This window comes from Paralichthys olivaceus, chromosome 7 (assembly GCF_024713975.1).
Source record: "Paralichthys olivaceus isolate ysfri-2021 chromosome 7, ASM2471397v2, whole genome shotgun sequence".
Lineage (NCBI taxonomy): Eukaryota > Metazoa > Chordata > Actinopteri > Pleuronectiformes > Paralichthyidae > Paralichthys > Paralichthys olivaceus.
The window spans coordinates 9465275-9484158 of NC_091099.1; the positions used below are offsets into that span (position 1 = coordinate 9465275).

Sequence of the window (18884 nt, forward strand, 5' to 3'; positions counted from 1 at the left end):
AACACACACACATGGTGATTAAATGGGGTGGGAACAGGAAGTGAACAGAGGCAATCTCTCCAAATATGACAAAACATGTACCGATTGAACATAGAATGATTTATCACCCATTCGCCATTGCTTGGGTAAAGTGTGAGCTGGTTGGAAGAATGTGACAGCTGCAAGTCACGTTGTACTATTTAAAGTATGAGTGACTTAACATATGTAAACTAGGCAACCCTTCAGCATTGTCAACCAGGAAGTGTCAAAGACAAAGACCCACATGCAAACACAGCAGCCCACACATTGAAATCCCAGGTGATAAGAAGAGAGTTGGACTGGCCAAGGAATGTCTTTGCTTGACATTTGCAGAGGATTAATAGAGGAGTAAAGGGAGAGAGAGACAAGTGTCAACCCAGGGATGAGTCTGGACAGCCAGGATGCAAGAGCAGAAATCAATGAGTACCATTTGTCCATCAGTGTCTGCTAAAGACACTGTCAACAGGACATTACCCGGAGTTTCTCACAAGCTCACATGCCTCACATCTGCTCCAGTAAGTGGTGTTAAAGAGGTGCTGACTTAAATGTATTTTAATACTGTAACTATAATAGTGAATTGTACTTGTTTCACTTTTATTAGTTACCACTCAGACATTTCTTTAAACTTTCATCATATGATCATCTGGGGAAAAAAAGTCAATTAAAATAGAAACCTCAGAATGTGAAACAGAGGGAACGACAGGACAACATTTTCATGCTACATAAGTAATAATCAAGTCAAAAATATATATAAGAATGGCACTCAGTACAGTGCATACCTCCTCCAAGGCCCAACAGTCCCATAGTGAAACCACATTTAAATTCACTAGATTTGGATTTTCATTTGGATCTGCACCAAATAACAAACACTCATAAATATCAGTTCCCTGAACATTACTTTTTTCCATCAAGATTAATTAATTATTTAGAAATCAAACACGACCTCCTTAGCGAAGCTAATGTAATATGAAATATAAAAGGGCTCCTAATTACTATTACTTAGAACGATGGGAACATTTTGTTGAAACCTCTTGCATACCATCTTTTCTCATACTTACCCTAACCCTTTAAACAATTTTAGTGGTATCTTTTGAATTCTTCAGTGCATGGGTTTTTGCAAGGTTTATGGTGAAAGAATTAAATCTAAAATAAAATAATAAGACATTAGTTATCACAGAAACCATCCTAGTGTGGAAGTGGTTATGATGCATATGAAGACCTTTGTTTTATATCTTTGAATAATTTGTTAAAGGTTTAGTATGTAGAGTTTAATGACATCTAGTGGTGAAGTTACAAGTTTGCAGCTGAATACCCCTCACCTCCCCCTCCCTTCCAAACATGACAAAGAACCTGTGGAAACCTTCAGTTGTCATAAAAACTCAAAAAGTGTGTTTCCAGTTTGGGCTACTGTAAAAAACATGGCGGCCACCATAGAGAGGACCCACGACCGATGTAAATATAAAGTATTTAAATATAAATGGCCCATTCTACGATAAAGAAAACAACAATTCTTACAATTTAGATAATTACACAATAGAGAAAACATCACTAGGATTATTTTATATTCAATTTCCGCCAACAGATCAATTTCACCTAAATCTTACACATTGGAACTTTAAAAGTTTAGAAATACCTTGTTTTTGTTATTATCTAGATTTCAGGACCCAAGATGCAGATCTCTGACTCAGACATGGAGTAAAAAGTGGACTGGTATAATTAAAATCTGAAAGTGGACTGGACAGGCAAACAAAAACTGCAGGTGACCAAAAAGCAGTTCCAGCTGAGTCCTAAAAAACAGACTTCCAGGGGACGGGAGACAAATGGAGGGACTTGACTGGTAACTTTGTGGGTAAACGGATGATCTGACGAAGAGTGGAATGAAGCACTGTGATCTATAAGCAGCAGGAGTCAGGTGTGGCAATGAGCCAGATTGATCTTTGGTGAGCTTGATAATGAGAAGGGAAGACTGAGGTAGGAGGAAGGGATAGCCACGCCTTGGAAAACAAACTCAGAAGAGACACAGAGACGTTCTAATCAATACCTATGGTGCATGTAACACACAGTCAAGTGACTATCATAAGATGAGCGTCACCAGCCCCCTGAATCTAGTGTAGAAACACGGATGGAGTCGGATGAAGTGTGAGAAGGTAAAAAAGTCAAAGAGAAGTTTTGTTAACCTTGTGTCTGTCTTTTGTTATAACAAGAGACAGATATCAAGCAGCTCCTGTGGCTGATGGACACTTTCACCGTGTGTCTATGAGAGAGTGTGTTTGTACATGGCAGTATAGTGCTTTGTCCTCTTATAGCTGTCATGTGCTTACATTATTACGTGCACTCCAACATGCATGGGTGCATGTTTGTAATGACTTTGCGTGTGTGTGCATGAGCGCTTGTGTGTATTCATGTATCCCCTCGGTTGTCTATGGCAGAGCCTCTATCTGAATCTTCATGCTGGTGACTAAGCCTATTAAAGTCAGCGGTCCCAGCAGTCCGGTGCATCAAAGACTACCAATTACCTTCCACATTACAAAGAGCCGACTGATGCTAATGGATGTGTAGTTCTGCTTCATATCCTTTCAACCAATCCAATTGTCAGACTGCAAAGCCATGCACTGATGATCCTAACAGGGTTTTGATTAACTTTACTGGGTTTTAATAATGCAAGTGATCCATGACCATTGTGCTACATGAATTATGTCACTAATAAGTTTTGCTTTTGACAAAAAGACGTTTGTGACAAAAAACATGTATTTATACCCAATAATTAACAGCCATGTTGAAAATATTGCGCTGGAACAAAGCGAAGACAGTAAGAGACACAATACCTCAAGGTCTGTTCTCTCACTGTCTCTCTCACTTGCTGCAGAGCTTTCACCAGGTCGCTATGGTAACTTAGGTTTTCTGCCAGGATCACTTCTAATGCACCAGATTTGACATTCCTCCTTTCTTCATTTCCTACTATTCCTCTCCTGTCTGTCACTCCGGTCTTCCTTTCCCGTTCTCACCTTTCTGTGACTCACCTGGTTGTCAAGAAGCAAGAAGCGTATCAGTATCCGTCCTAAACTCCAGCTTCCCCAGTTCTCATCTTCTTCATCTCACAAAGTGATTAACTGTTTGTGAGTTGACTTTTGTGTTGGGCGTGGAGAGATTTGTTTTTCAATAAGTGTATAGTTTTCCAAGCAAAATGGTAACTGACTGTAAACTCAGTCAACCTCCACCAAGGCCCAACAGTCTGCTTTAATTCAATCAAGCTGCACCAAATTGCAGATACTCAGATATCAGTTCCCTTAACATGCCTGATTTTTCAAAATTTGTCAAAACTTTTGCAACATTGAATTAAGTGGAAAAAACGTGCTGGATTCATCCCCTGTTGTGGATCTACACAAACATTTCACACCAAATCCTTCCGCAAAGTTTCTTGGAAATCTGTCCCTTACTATTTGATTTGTCCAGCTAACTAACGGACAAAGAAACAAGTGGCTGAAAATATAACCTATATCCCATTTCAATTTCACTGATCTTGCATTTCATCAAACACACATACCTGCAGCCTGTTACTTAATAGCTATAAGTAAGAATAACCTGCTGTAGCAAGCTCGTACAACCGTGGGTTCCTCATCACAGATGAGTCCTAGTCAGTGCTCGGTTAACTTCTTTTAATTTGCCTTCCACACACATATACACATGCATATATCAATAGCGTTTGGCTGTGCTCCTCCAGGTCGCCTCCAGCTTCTTGTGCCGTGTCTTTTTGTCCCAGCACGCTACTGCTGAAGAAAAGGGGGAGAGAGTCATTAGCAAACGCGGTACACCTGTACACAATCAGACTCTCTCCCTCTTGCCACCGACACTGACCACCCCCCACTACCACACCTGCTTTCCAACAGTATCGCCCCAGCACACCATCACAAACACAGACGTAAAAGTCCTTCTCGCTTCTCACATGCTCACAATACACAAGGAGTGCATGTGTGTGTGCTCTGAGTTTAATTACCTGTGTTAATAGGTGTAATTGTGTCAGATGTTTGGGGATTAGAGCTCCAGTCAAAGTTTGATTACTGAGGCGTTTCTCCTCACTGGTTTTTCAGGGTGAAAGATTCACAAGGGTCAAAACTTCAACAGGGAAATCAAACTGCTGGTGCTGTCACTGACTGGACCTGAGAGAGCAAGCAGATGAGTATAATAAGTTAACAGCAAGATGATTTCTTGTTTAGAAATCTACATGTTTCCATTGGTTTAAAACAACCAAAGATCTTTGCAATGGTGACAAACCGCATCACCAAGCATAATTAGCCCTTAAATGCAGTACTTCACAAAGTATTCACCAGCAGTAAGTTTTCAGCAGTCGCCATCCTCTGACCTCACTGTCCAGTGCTGTCATGAAGCAACAAATGCTCTACACGACATACGGAGGACAGAATCAGACTCAGGGACGCATTTAATAAAAGACACAGCAAGCTCTGACCTGTTCGCTGACAAAACTTTCCCAGGAGCATCTGTTCTCAAAGCCAACCACATACTGAGGTCAACAGGAAGACAGACACTCAGACTGACAGAGCACATACACACAGATGCTCGCACACGCACGCGCACACACACACACACACACACACACACACACACACACATGAACACGATAGATATGATTCTTATACAATCACTTTCCAAGCCCTGACCCTTACAGCAGCGATCATAATTGTATGTTACCTATACCCTCACAGATGCCCTGGCCTGAATTCTTACTTGTAACCTTCACCCCATGAGAAACAAACTTTGCTAATGAGGTGTTAAAAATCATCCTTGCATGCAATCACTTTTCTGAGTTTTCAATTGTAGTGGGGACAAGGTGACTCCACAAGGACGAGCCATCTCCCCCGTCCCTCAGTCAGTCCGTTCTATCTCACGTTCTCTTTTGCTTCAACACAATGAAAAGAATCCCACCCGAGTGCGGGACGGAACATTAATTACTAGTCCTATCAGCCTATCTTCATCGACTCTGGCTTCACAGAGCTGTTGGCTGATAGTTTGGTGGTGTTGAGCCATTGAGAATTTGGAGCCTTTGAGGGATGGTCTGGACCTCTGCCCAGCTATGAGATGAGAAGCTATGAGACTTCAATGTCTGTCCAGAGGCCCAGATCTGATGAAGAGGAAATGCATCTGAGACAGAGGTAGATTAATCAGAACGGTACGACTGTGTTAGGCTTGCCCAAATATTAATTTTGGGATTGAAAACTAGTCTGCACGACTCGAAACCCAGGTTCGACCAGGGTCTTTCTGTGTGGTGTTTGAATGTTCTCAACTCTGCGTGGATCTGATGCAGGTACTCCAGCTTCCTCCCACAGTCTAGTGCTAGTGACCTGTGTAACTTACATCTCACACAATGTCAGCTGGGATTGGCTCCAGCTCCTCCCACAACCCTCAAAAGGAAGAGGTAATGGATGGATTGATGGAAGGATTTAATGGTTCCCAATTGACATGCATGTGCATTTTCCTTTGTTTTTGGCTGAAAAGTGTGAAAAGACTTATGAGACATCAATTTCTCTGCCAGACTGACACCCATATCTACGTAAGATTTATGAGGTCTTATTACCCTGTGAGACAGGACTAAGCATTACTGAGTCATACATACACACAGACAGACAAAAACACATGATGTATTTATTTTTGGAACTTTTTGCAGCCTCTCCCTTGAAATAAATAAAAAATCATCTGGAAGGCTAGAGCAGCAGTAATGAGTTTCTCTGTTTTCTTCGCTTTTGGCCAACAGCTGAATCGTGATCAGAGTGAGTGTGCAACCAGAGCACAGAGCAGAGAGAAGAAAAGTGCTACACAGATGAGACACATTTCTCTAACTGTATTCAGAGGGCAAGGCTTCAAAGACAAAACCCTCAGAACTCATCTCCAACACTGTTAATTAGGTTAGGCCATTTTATATGGAAGCAAAACACAGAAATTCAATGATAAATTTAGCGTCTCATAAAGAGGCTGCAATGTCCAAATTCCTATTATTATAGCTATCTTCCATTTGTAATGGCTAAGCATGGTTGATATTGTTGATACAACCTTATTGTTGTATATGCACCCCTGCAGTTCTCTGTAATTGCATTTACTTTTCATGGTGTGTGTTTGCCCACACGTTTGTGCATGACTTCTGTCTGTCTGACTGTTTCTATGGGTACCTGACTGTCTCTCCTCGCCATATGACTAACTCTCTCCTTGTATTTCTATGAGCTCTGAGTTCTGACTCCACATCTGTGAAGCATGTAAATTGCAGCTCCTCAATCACTGTCCTGCTGTGCATTTTTCCATCTCTGAGTCCAACCACATGGAAATGAGTGAGTTCTTTTTGCATGTAAACAGCAGGTTACAGCAGCAGCCTAACAGCCTAACCATCAGCTCTGGCTTCTGTTCCAGCTCTCAACCAATTTTAATGGAGGTACTTGTGATTATGCTTTCATCAAGCTCCCCATTAGTTGATTCAGAACATGAGCTACTCTGTCAGGGGTTGACGCATAACACAACAGACAAAAAATCCATACGTCACTAGGGTTGGTTCTCTTGCAATGTTCTCCCTCCCTCCTCTATTTATCTGTAGCTCTGCATCTGTAGCAAGCGTCTTGTGGAACTTGACTACAGATTACGCCCACTTCTCATATAGAGACTGAGTAATTCCATCTACACTTATATTTTTCCTCTAGGTGGTTTGTTTTTGTTGTTATTGATAAGACTGATTGAAACAATGGTGCAGTGGTTGGCACTGTCATTGCACAGCAAGAAGGTTCCTTCTTCAAATCTTCCCTTTTGAATCCCATTCTGTGTGGAGTCTGCATGTTTTCTGCTGGGACTCTGGCTTCCTTCCCCAGTCCAGATTTTTGTTAGGCTTGATTGGAGATGCTAAATTGACCGTAGGTGTAAATATGAGTGTAAATTGTTGTTTGTTTCTGTTTGTTGGCACTGCCATACACTGGCCGGGGTGTAACCCTCCTCTTGCTCAATATCAGCTGGGATTGGCTCCAGATCCACACCCCGTGACCCTCAAAGGAAAAGCATTATAGATATTGGATGGATGATTCAAACACAGTATTGATTTCCGCCTGTCCTTACAATTTATCTTTCACATATTTTTGGGTGAACTGCCAGCTGAACACAACCTTGGCTCAATTAAACATTTTCATCCAAATGGAGCAACACAAGTCAAAATTAAATTATCCTCTAAATTGATTCTGCAGAGTTAAAGATGTGTTGCTGCTATTTCAAAATCCCTCTCCAGCTCTGAACTGAAGAACCCCGGATGAATGGATGAATGGTTTATTTTATGTGGACATGAAAAACTACCACTCTACACCTGTTTGCTATTACACAGGAGAAGACCAGCAACAGTTTTCTGAGTGTACCAATACACATAAAGCAGTAAGAGTGCATGCTAAATATACTGGCTGTCATCTATTTTACAGCTACACAAATCTGCTGCACAGATATTTCACTGAACAAACTGCTGAGGCAAAAAGGTGCAATGCCATTGCATGCTGCAGAAGGATGATAGATTATACATAATCTATATATCCATATATTTCCATAACCTGTGACACAATCCTGTGCTGTGTTAGTGTCACAGCAGGTGAGTGCAAGTATCTGACTTCACCTTCTTCAACCCATGTAGCCCATCAGAGGGTTAAACCTGTGTGAAATAAAGCCAAGGTTGTGTATCCTTACTTAACTCCATCTGCACAGGTGGAACCCTGAAGCTTGGCAGCTCCTCAGCTCACCTCAGACACCAGGTTGGAGTAAGATGGCAATTTACAGAGGTTGTAGAAAGAACAATCTTTAACATTCTGTAACAGCCTGCAATATGGTGTTGGCTTCAATTACACTCAATTTAATTAATAATAATTACCCATGTAGCCCCAAATAACAAATATGTCTGTATTTTTTATCTTTTGATTCATAGCATAGACTCTATGTAAAAGATGGACAAAGTGAAGCCAAATCATCTGGATTGTCCCCTGGTGGCTGGCTGCAGTATAGGTCATAAACCTTGTCTCCTCCATGTTAGTGTAACTTCTACATTAAAAAAATGTTTCCCTCAAAGATTTTTTCTGTAATTTTAGGTACTTCTTATCATATGTCATACAATGTAGGATGCAGACGTTTTTACTCTCAGTACCAGATGTGTTAGAAGGACCAGGCTGATGAGCCATACAGAACGTAAACTCACCAAATTTGAGCTGTCCTTGCAAAAATTTATATTATAATCACAGTGGCCACATACGTTAGTCCTCATGTGGAGCAACACCCTATTAGACACCCTAACCCAAATCTTGGCTAATCTTGCCAAAGCACTGTTGTGACTTCTCTATCTGTCTCCAAGAAGGTCAGTGTCTTCTTGCAGAGCGAGTTCCCTCCCTCCAGTTGTTATCTATCTAGCTTTCAAACTCAACCTTGGCTCCTACTGATACTGCAATAGAGAATAGGGGACTCAGTTTTACAAATAAAATATGTTATGAATTTGGAGAAACGTCCTCTGACTTTAAGTTCCCCCGGGTAAAAGAGGACCAAAATAAGACAATGCATACCAAGTGAAAAAGAATGAAACAAAATTAATCATGAAATGTCCAAGTCTCTAAAACTTTCAGAAAAAAAGTTATTCAAAAATATTTTTTTTAGATTTGGTTGTTTCACCATTTCCAAAGGTCGTAGAAGCTCGGGGATGGTCCCAATGGATCAGGAAGAGCCAGATTAGTGGACATGGAACCAACTTCCAAGTCTCTATGACCTTCAGAAAAAAAGTTATTGAAGAATATCTTGAACTGCTATATGTTTTCACCCCTAACCCTAACCCTAATCACAACCCAAAAACCAAACACTAATCACAACCCAAACCCTACCCCTTCCAAATGTCGTAGAAGCTTGGGAATGGCACCGATGGATCGGGCATACACACATTAGTGGAGATGGAACCAACTTCCAAATCTCTATGACCTACAGAAAAAGAGTTATTGAAGAATATCTTGATCTCCAATGGGTATTCATCCCTAACCCTAATCACAACCCTAACCCTAATCACAACCCTAACCCTAACCGCAACCCTAACCCATATTCACCATAGAGTGAATAACTCTGTGCTGCTTGCTCAAAACGTGCTGAAATTCGGTGTGGTTGTGTGGCAGGCTACTCTTTATTAATCATGAAATGCCCAAGTCTTTAGGACTTTCAGAAAAAAAGTTATTCAAAAGTATCTTGTCCTTTTTTTTAAAGATTTGGTGGATTCACCATTTCCGAAGGTTGTAGAAACTCGGGGATGGTCCCAATGGATCGGGCAGAGCCACATTAGTTGACATGGAACCAACTTCCAAGTCTCTATGACCTTCAGAAAAAGAGTTATTGAAGAATATCTTGATCTCCAATGGGTATTCATCCCTAACCCTAATCACAACCCTAACCCTAATCACAACCCTAACCCTAACCGCAACCCTAACCCATATTCACCATAGGGTGAATAAGTCCGCGCTGCTTGCTCAAAACGTGCTGAAATTTGGTGTGGTTGCGTGGCAGGCTACCCTTTATTAACAAAATAGACTCAGACCATAAAATGTTCCAGAACAGTTGGGACCTTGATACCATGGCTCCAACCACAGTGGAAAAACTCTGGCTCCAAATGACGTCAGAAGCGTTAGAAGGTTGCACCCATCATATATTTGTAAGTGGAGGAAGTGGAGACATGGCATCCATCAAGTCCATGATTCATAGCACTATTGTTTTGTAAGGTATAATTTCTGTGCTCAATAAACTGTGTGGGAGGAAACAGTTTTTTTCTCTGTCCTTATACTACAACCCTCCCCAATATCACTCATATGCAGGGATGCACAAACCTGCTCTACATCACAACAACATGATTCACACAAGAGTCCACAGAGAGCAATGCGTTTAATTACAGCATGAGTGTTTGCCACGACTACAAATAGAGTCAGCCAATAACAGATGTTTAATTATAATGTACATTCCTGTGTCATGAAGTGAGTATAATCAAAAAATATATAAAATAAAAAATCCATGACTTTATTAAGCCTCTTGTTCTATTGATCTGCATTATTAGATGTAAGCAAACATCAGCAGTTATGGTGTTCAACACTGAATTGTTGAAAGAGCTTTATACACCATGCTACACCATGTCCATAGTGGCCAAAAAAGGTTGTCTAAATGTGAAATAAAATTTAAATGGAGGCAAAGTGGGACATGACGTCTGACACTTAAAGTAAGAGAGAAGAAACATTGGTATAAAGACAAAAAATGACAGAGAGAGAGAGAGAGAGAGAGAGAGAGAGAGAGAGACTGTGAGGCCCGGTGGCAAAGTCATCTCTGTCATTATGGTGACGATTAGATCAGCAGGAGGGGTGAACCATGGAGCAGACACTAAACACCTCAGACCACAGCTGAGTGGTTCTGACATGACCTTCATGAATTAACCACCAATGCTGCTGGGACTCATGTGACCCCGCAAAACCAACACATAAACCAGGAACATAATAATCATTCTCACAGAGGGGAATCAGAGGGTAGACTCACCAAATTAGAATGATGCAGGTATGGAACAGTGGCACAAGGATGCTGGTTTTAATTTATATGTAATGGCTTAAACTTAATCAAACAGCAAATAAAAACAATATAGACACATAAAAAGATGAAAACAGGAAGGATAATAGTGCAAACAGTGAGGCTCCATTCTGACCGCATGACCTCATATAACCTCTGAAAACATGAGGGGAGAAGGAGCTGTGGCCAACAACACATTGACTTGAGTCAAAGTGGATGGTGGTAATGTCAGTGGCTATCATACAACATTTAATACTTGGTATAATATACTTAATATAATGTTCTTGTTTTTAAATATAGGGTCAAATGCAGAACTTTTACTTGTATTTCATATGAGACTGGTTATAGTGGTTACACTGCATGGATAAAAGAAGAGCCCATATAAAGATGTGCTGCTGTTAAATAATTTGTCCCACCTTTTAATCTGCATGTTAAATTATTTAAATGACTAAATCAAAGCTGTGAACTTTAAACCCTCCGTGTGGTGTCCCATTCCCGATGAGATTATATCACGTCTGTAGACTGAGGAAAATTAACGCAATCAGATACCATCTGTTGAAAGAAGAGGCTAAATGTCAGGTCAAATCATTGCAAATATAACCTCTGAAAGTACGTTTTCAGATCTGAGTCTCGTAGGCCTTCTCAACCAGTTCTCCTGAAAACAGATCCGATTCAAATACACAAGTTCAAACGCTTAAGTCAAAGAACACTCACGGTTTGTTTTCAGGAGTAAAACTAAAGCAGCAACTCTAGATGTTCGTTTCCAACAATACATCCGTTCTTAGTTGTTTTCCACAGTATCAGTTGAAATGTTCAGCTGGAGAAAAATGTCAGTGTCCGCATGTCATTTCACCGCTCTCGTAGCTGAAAATAGTTTAGCTATTGTCAACAAACCCACAGTGTTTAACCTCCTGCAATGATCAACCATACGTCCACTGACCTCTGCCTTGGTGTTTCTGCTGCTCCCCACCCCACGTTTGAGAGATCGTAACGGCAGTGAATGACGGATAGAGAGAGAGAGAGAGAGCGAGCGGGGCCTGAAAGTGACAGATGAGTCTGATTGTCGCCCCAAAGTGCTCGTCTCATCCTTGATGGGGGGGTTACAGACAAACAGTCAATCATTCTTCACAATGGCTCCCCCTCATAGGCACCTATCAGCCAGTGAGCGATGAATTCACCCCAAGCTTCATGTCGGGGGAGAGAGAGAGAGACACCACGTCCAATGGAGGGAGAGGTTTGTGTAGCCCATGTGAAGTCTAATTGCTTGTTGTTGAGTTTAGAAAATATATGGAGAAGCCTGAAAACAAATTAGATGAAGCCTGTGTGTTTATGACGCTGGAATCTTCTCCAGAGAGGAGGTTTGTTCTATTGCTCAGCTAATGTTTTGATTGTGTTAAGCTTTGCCACTGAGATTAATAAAGTTGTCTAAACTGTACAAAGTCACAAGATGTTCATACGTCTTCTGATGGCAGCAGCTTCAAGAGTCATTTCACTGTTAAACTATGTAAACACTGATGACAGATTTATATAACCAATTAACTTCCCCCATTAACAATAGTGCCTCATTAGCACCCATCTACTATTTGCACTTTTAGATGTAAAACTGCATTTCGTTATACTTGAACTATGTTCAATGACAATAAAGTATAATCTAGTATAATCTAATCTAATGACAGATATTGGTTTGTGAGGAAGCACAGAGAAGTATGCCCGTCATTATTATTATACATCAAATGAATAGTTTGACATTTCTGATAATATATAGATTCACTTTCTCACAGAGCATCACATGAGAGGATCAGCACCACTCATGTCACGATTAGATTAGTGTTGAGATTGGAAACCAGCAGAAAAAGATGCCTTCCTGCTGCCTGACCCACGATTCAGAACTTGTTATATCACACTTTTTACACTTACATGCTTTTTGTAAAGGTTAAAGCAAATTAAATATTTGTTGGAAATAAAAAAGAGGGTGAGGTGAGGGGTGTTCAGCTGCAACATGCAATTTCAACACTAAAAATTCTACACTGTAACTTTTATATATAATCACCTGAAAATAAGAAAAATTGCACCACCATGTTTCCACCATATTTAATTTAAAGACTCCAGGACACCAACAACACCATGGAGCTGCACAATGGTGATGGGGATGGAGCGGTGGTAGGGAGGTCATGTCATTACACTCAATCAATCGTGAGTCAGTCTCAGCTTTCATTCATGACATTTCACATGATTTATATATCATTAAATAACTAATTAAAACCAAACATACCTATATAATGAACTATAAAAGAACTATAAAATGACAGAACCCATCTTTCCTACACACTTGCAAGTTGATGGTGAGACGAGAGGTATTCCGTTGGGTGAAATTGATGACATCACCGCTAGATGCAATCAAAGAACCCTCAAGGGGAAACATGTACATCCTTATCACACACATTTCATAGATCCTGTTTACTGCACCTATGCCTTTAATTGCAGAACATTTGCTGCAACATATTCTGACTAACATCTTGTTACTCTAACACGATGATCTAACAAGCTGTCTGCAGGGTTAGTAGTGACCAGAGAGATGGAGTCATTAGTGTTTCTCTCTATACATCTTCTCAGTGCCACAGGGAGAACGTCATTTGCATCTTTTCTGTGTGGAAGGGAGTCAAAAGAGCATCTGCCTCTGTTCTGCTGGTATCACATCCTCTATCACTCATCCCTCCAGGGCCTTAACACTGCTGCGCACCATTGGTCTACCTGGCCGCCATTCATTAGGCCGATCACAAACACAGAGGGCTTCTGTTTTATTCTAGTGGTGAAGCATGTGGTTCAAACCTTTCTTGGATCAAGGCTGAAACACAGGTTTAAAGGTGTCTGATCACCATCCTGACGACATCACCAGCAGCCTGCCGCTGAGAACAGAGAGATGGATTCATGTCTGAAATGAATCACTTTTCCGTGTTCGGGAGCAGGACCACGAACTGATCACTGTTAAAAATCTCTTTAAATCAAGGAGTGCAATGCAAACCGTCACTCTGGTTGACCAGCTACTGGATTCTGCTGAATAGAAATATACTGAAAAAGTGCTCAGATTCCCTTTTAGATGTACTGCATTACCTGTTTCTTCCTGTTTTCAGTCTATAGGCTAAGCTCAGTGTGTCCTGGCTGTAACCTAATATTTATTACATCAATCTTATTGTCATTGTGCTCAGACTAGGTTTAAAGTTTTATCCGCAATGTTGTTGAATATTGTAGAAAAGTTTTCACTTTGAAACATAGTCACACCACTTTGCCACTTAGTTACACCACTGTGGACAGGTTCTTGTATCAATTATAATTGTTCTTCAATAAGTGAACTGAGCATGTGTGAGCATTTTACAAACATCTTTTACTATTATTATTGTGTCGTTTTCCTCACGTTTAATTGTATTGCAATAAGAGGTGTAACATGTCTTTTCAGAATTTAGTTTTTCTGATACAGGACCAGCCACCAACTCACATTGCATAACATTGGTTTGCACTATTGCCTTCAATCCTGGTTCAGCTGGGGTCATATGTGTAGAGTTTGCATGTGCCCCCCCCCCCCCATACCCTGAAAGGACAAGTTGCATAAATGAAGGACGGACGGAAGCAGCACCCTCCTTTTTAATACACAAATCACTAAGTTACACTGTAGTTATATCACTACACCACGGGACACAAATGCACCAAATGTAATGAGATCACACCAGAAGACTCAAGCACCAGAAACCTACTGTGCAAAGGTTCAGTTATGTTCCCCAGTCATCTGTGTACTGTGCTGTGCAGTCCTGAAACCAGAGTAAAGCTCAGGAAGGCACATCCACTGTTATACAGTGTGTGAAGAGAAACACAAAGACAAAGTTTAATACATGCACAGCAGAAAACGATGCAGGAGGAGGGGCCCCGGGCTGTGGTCTGAGGGTGGAGGAGATCAGGTGAGGGTATGAGGGGGGAATAATGCATGTGTATTTTTATGCCTTTTTCTGTGTCTCTGATGCTCTGATTGTCACTGATTGCCTGTCACCATGTTCCCAAATGGCTTCAGCATTCCACAAAGCTCCATCACAGTAATGACAGCCGCCCGCTCGCACCTGTGACAGTGTAAACCCTGACAGGCTCAGAGTGAGTCCTGTTTGTCAGCCGCGTGCTACGCCACCGCTATACCTGCAGCTCTCTGCCTGTGTGATCGACCTCTGTGCTCCACCCTGCACTCCGGCTAATTGAAACAGATGGAGGAGTTGAGGAGGGTGAGGAGGAGCCCTGAGGGCAGCAGTGATGAAAGGAGAAAAGAGGCAGAGAGCATGTCGAGGCCATCAGGCGAGGACGCAGAGGACCCACTCCCTTTTCTGCCACATGTAAACAAACTCTATTACCTACTGAGGCCTCTTAATGAGCAAACCTGAAGTTGTGAGACATTCGGCATAACACAGAGGAATACTTATTTGGAAAAGGTGAGCTCATGAAATTCTCATCACCTTCTATTAACCTAAGATGTATTTTTAATATCAGGTGTTGTTTTAATTTGTCCCAGAGTTATTAAAGGTAATATCAAATTCCGGATGGGGTGTCAGCAGCAGTCAAAGGCCGTTATTAAAGATACTAAAGTGTGTGCTCACAGAGCTCCAAGTTCAAGTCAACGCAGCAACGTTAGATTTATGGAGCAGATGTCACGGAGAAGCTCTCCCTCCTCCCCACAGACTGTGTGTGCTTCATGGTTTTCTTATTTATTGCACGTCCTCCTGATTTTGACTCGAACAAAATAAACCTCAGGTCTCGTTCTGTTCCTGTTGGTGATTTAACAGAGATGCTTTGATATTGCTGTTATTTCATGGGGGAACATATGTTTTCTGCTCATATTATAACCTGCTGCTGTTTTATTATTTTGCAGCTTCTTTTATTTAAGTTTGTTGAAAATTCCAGACTAGTGGGAACGTGTGTGTTTATCCTGTTGACATTGATTACGTTTACATGGAAGCATATGTTCGGACATTAACCAGACTCAGCCAATAGTCTGAATAAGACACTGCCATTTAAAACATTTTCTGATGAACTTAACCCGAATAAGGTCATACTCAGAATACGCAATAATCAGATAAAGACATGTTGAGTATTCCAACCTTGACATCTGTATATTAATTGCGTTATGACATCAACAGGTGTAAACAAGATGGAGCTTTTGCAAAATTAGAATGAAAACACCCAAACGGTAACATCGTAAATTAAACTATTTCCAGAGTTTTAAAACTGGCTGAAAAATAATGGTGTGAATTCTAATCAGACTATTCTCTATAACATGCAAAACGGCAACATCATGTAAACACCGTAATCAAAATAATGTCTTATTCTGTATTGGCTTATACAATTATTTTTGCTGGCATTTTCAGTCCTTATATATTTGTGCTAGTTTTGGCATCACTTCAGTTGGACCTATTGTTTTGATCTGATCATATTTACTGTCATTGTAGCTGTGACATGTACATGTGAATGAAATGTAAAATATAAGAATGTACACAGCACTTTTGACTTATCTCAAGATGTCAGCGGAAAAAAAGGAAATTTAATGATATAATGTGTGTGCTAAACTATTAATTTAGTGCTAATATAATGTATTGAAGTCCAATACAATTAAATACACTGTATCAGAGTGACACATCATAAGGAAATCGCAGCCTGCACTTCACATTTAGATTGTTGTGGTCATCAATCGATATCAGCGAATGAGAATCTAGAAACATGACAAGAGACATTTAACCTTTAACACAGTTCATTCATTTGCTCCATCCTACCTGAAGAGAAAGATCCCAATCAGCAGGAGGAGAGAGTCCTGCTGAGCTCCACCAGCAAAGGTGCAGGATGATTGTCTCATGAAAAAGCAGAAAAGTCCAGCCACCACGAAGGAAGATACTGTATCTGCTCCTCTTAAAATCTAGAAAGAACTTGTTTCCCTCGCAGCTCTCTGGGCAGACGTCTGGGAAACACGTGACTGCTGCTCTCAGACTGTCCACCTGAAAACTGTTCCACTGCGTGTGTGTGTGTAAGGAGGGGGTAAGGCGGCCTCTCTTTGTTGACCACAGTAAGCGGATCCTGGCCGGTGAAACAGTACCTGCCCATTCAAAAGCAGATGAACAGACTTAACTGAGTCATGGTGAGGAGATCTTAGGCTAGAACAGTCATTCAGAGGCGGGGGGGGGGGGGGGGGGGGCTGAATACCTCCTCTGTGAGAAAAGGCAGGAGGCAAGCCTTTCAGCAACTGGCCACTAATTAGGTATCAATGTGTGCGTGTGTGTATGTGTGTGTGTGTGTGTGTGTGTGGGCAGATTCAAAGGTGCTCTTGTCGAAGGGGGTAATGTGACTGAGGGGGTCTGATGGGGATGAAAGCAGGAACAGGAAATAGGGCAGATAGACTGAAACAGATCTAGTGTTGTTTTTTACCTGTGCCTAAACTCTCCCTCTCTGCAGATGTAATCTACACCTGCATTAATAATTGAGGAATGCTCTTTGTGTTGTGTGCCTGAAAGGAATCCAGCCATTGTTTATTTCGGCTGCACCATGTATTTTTTCTCCCCCCTGCATTCAAAGTCAGCAGAATTCTGTTACTCCGGTTGGCAATTTACCAGAGCGGAATTAGCAGATAAGGATTTACCTCTGATAATTACCACAATCTAGATGTGGTATGGCATTTTTATCGGTACACACACACTCACACACACACACAAACACACACACACACACACACACACACAAACACACACACACCGCTCCCATGTGCTTGCTCAACTATCCTAACATTCCTCTCACTCTCCCACCTGAGAAGGGCAGCGTCTGTCACTCATGTCAATGAGGTTTCTGGGTATTTAACAGTCCGCGAGTCAATTCAGATTGATCTCATCTGAAATGGAGCCAAAATAAAAAGACAATTTGCATATTCATGGTGAGACAGAACAATGCTGACTAAATCTGACGAAGGTCACCTTCAAGGAAAGCTGCTTTCAGCTGATCAGTGTCAAGTGCAGAGAGCAGCAAGAGGAGAACAGTTGGTGGGATGTCAACACGCATGAAAGTGAATGTTTTTACACACTTGCAGCTTTATTATTTTCTCTCAGTGAAATGTATTGGAATATAAAGCATTAATTCCAGCACAAGAATAAGTTGCATAACCTTCAAATATAACTCATACGTCCAATTAAAGTTTTATTTCTAATATTATTTCTGCCTTTTTTCCTTAATCCATGTTAAAGCGATACACCACTTACTTCACTGCTCTCAACGGACCTCTTTGAAAATGTTTTAGTTGAGTGTGTGTGTTTATACAACCTTAACTTTATCCCCATGTGCATTTTTTTCCTTTTGTTAACAGTTTTTATGACAGTGACAGTTTGACGTACATACCCATCTGTTTCAGCAGGGAGCACAGAAGACTTTGTTGTCAGCAAAGTAGATGCAGTATGTTCATAAGGGAAAACGTGACACTACAGCCACTTCACTGTGTGTGTGTGTGTGTGTGTGTGTGTGTGTGTGTGTGTGTGTGTGTCAGCAGCTCCAGCAATGACAAGTATTGATCTTTTTTGTTTGAAATAGTTGAAAATCAGCATATTTAAACAGACGGGGGGATTCAATAAATAAAAGAAAGATTGCTTCAAGTGTACTAAAAGGGTGTTTACAGACTTACTGTGATAAAGGTTTATGAATCTTACAGTGAATATTTATTGCGATGTAGCAATGAGTCTTGATTTAAATTAGATAATGAGCATTGAGTTAATAACATCAAGGTGTTACTCAGTACTTTAACTCCTGGAGAGGTACTGGGTCAAAAGTGTCAACATATAAAACAACAAAAACATCACTGACTTTCTCATCCGATTGTATCATTTCTTGGGTGCTTGTATGTGTGTGTGTGTGTGTGTGTGTGTGTGTGTGTGTCTGTGTGTGTACAAGCTGGTGGCATCCATTCTTTCATTTCTTTAAATAAACCTTTAAACATATGTGTGGTCTTCCCAACTTTGCCCAGAAGTTGAATGTGACAACAGTTTTATCAAAACTTAAACTATGACATTAATTTTCTTTATCATGCAGTAATTGTTCCCTATGCCAACCAGAGCTCTGAGTCATTTCTCAAAATGTGAAGAAGCCAGCTCTTTAAAGATCCGGGAGACGAACGAGAACTGAGAAAGACTACTCAGAAAGACAGGGAATAGCTTTAATTGAGCGTGACATCAAGAAATAGGATCCGGGTTTGCAGGCATGGAAGTGGTTGGTTAATT

At 40.9% G+C, this 18884-nt stretch overlaps 1 protein-coding gene across 1 annotated transcript in view; it reads right to left on the reverse strand.

Annotated features, from left to right (window-relative positions):
* shank3a (SH3 and multiple ankyrin repeat domains 3a) overlaps positions 1-16551 on the reverse strand; it is a 171033-nt gene extending 154482 nt beyond the window's left edge. Inside the window, exon 1 of the mRNA XM_069528884.1 lies at positions 16410-16551. The gene's annotated coding sequence lies outside the window, so the exon portion shown is untranslated. The remainder of the gene's footprint in view (positions 1-16409) is intronic.
* Between the last annotated feature and the right edge of the window lie 2333 nt (positions 16552-18884).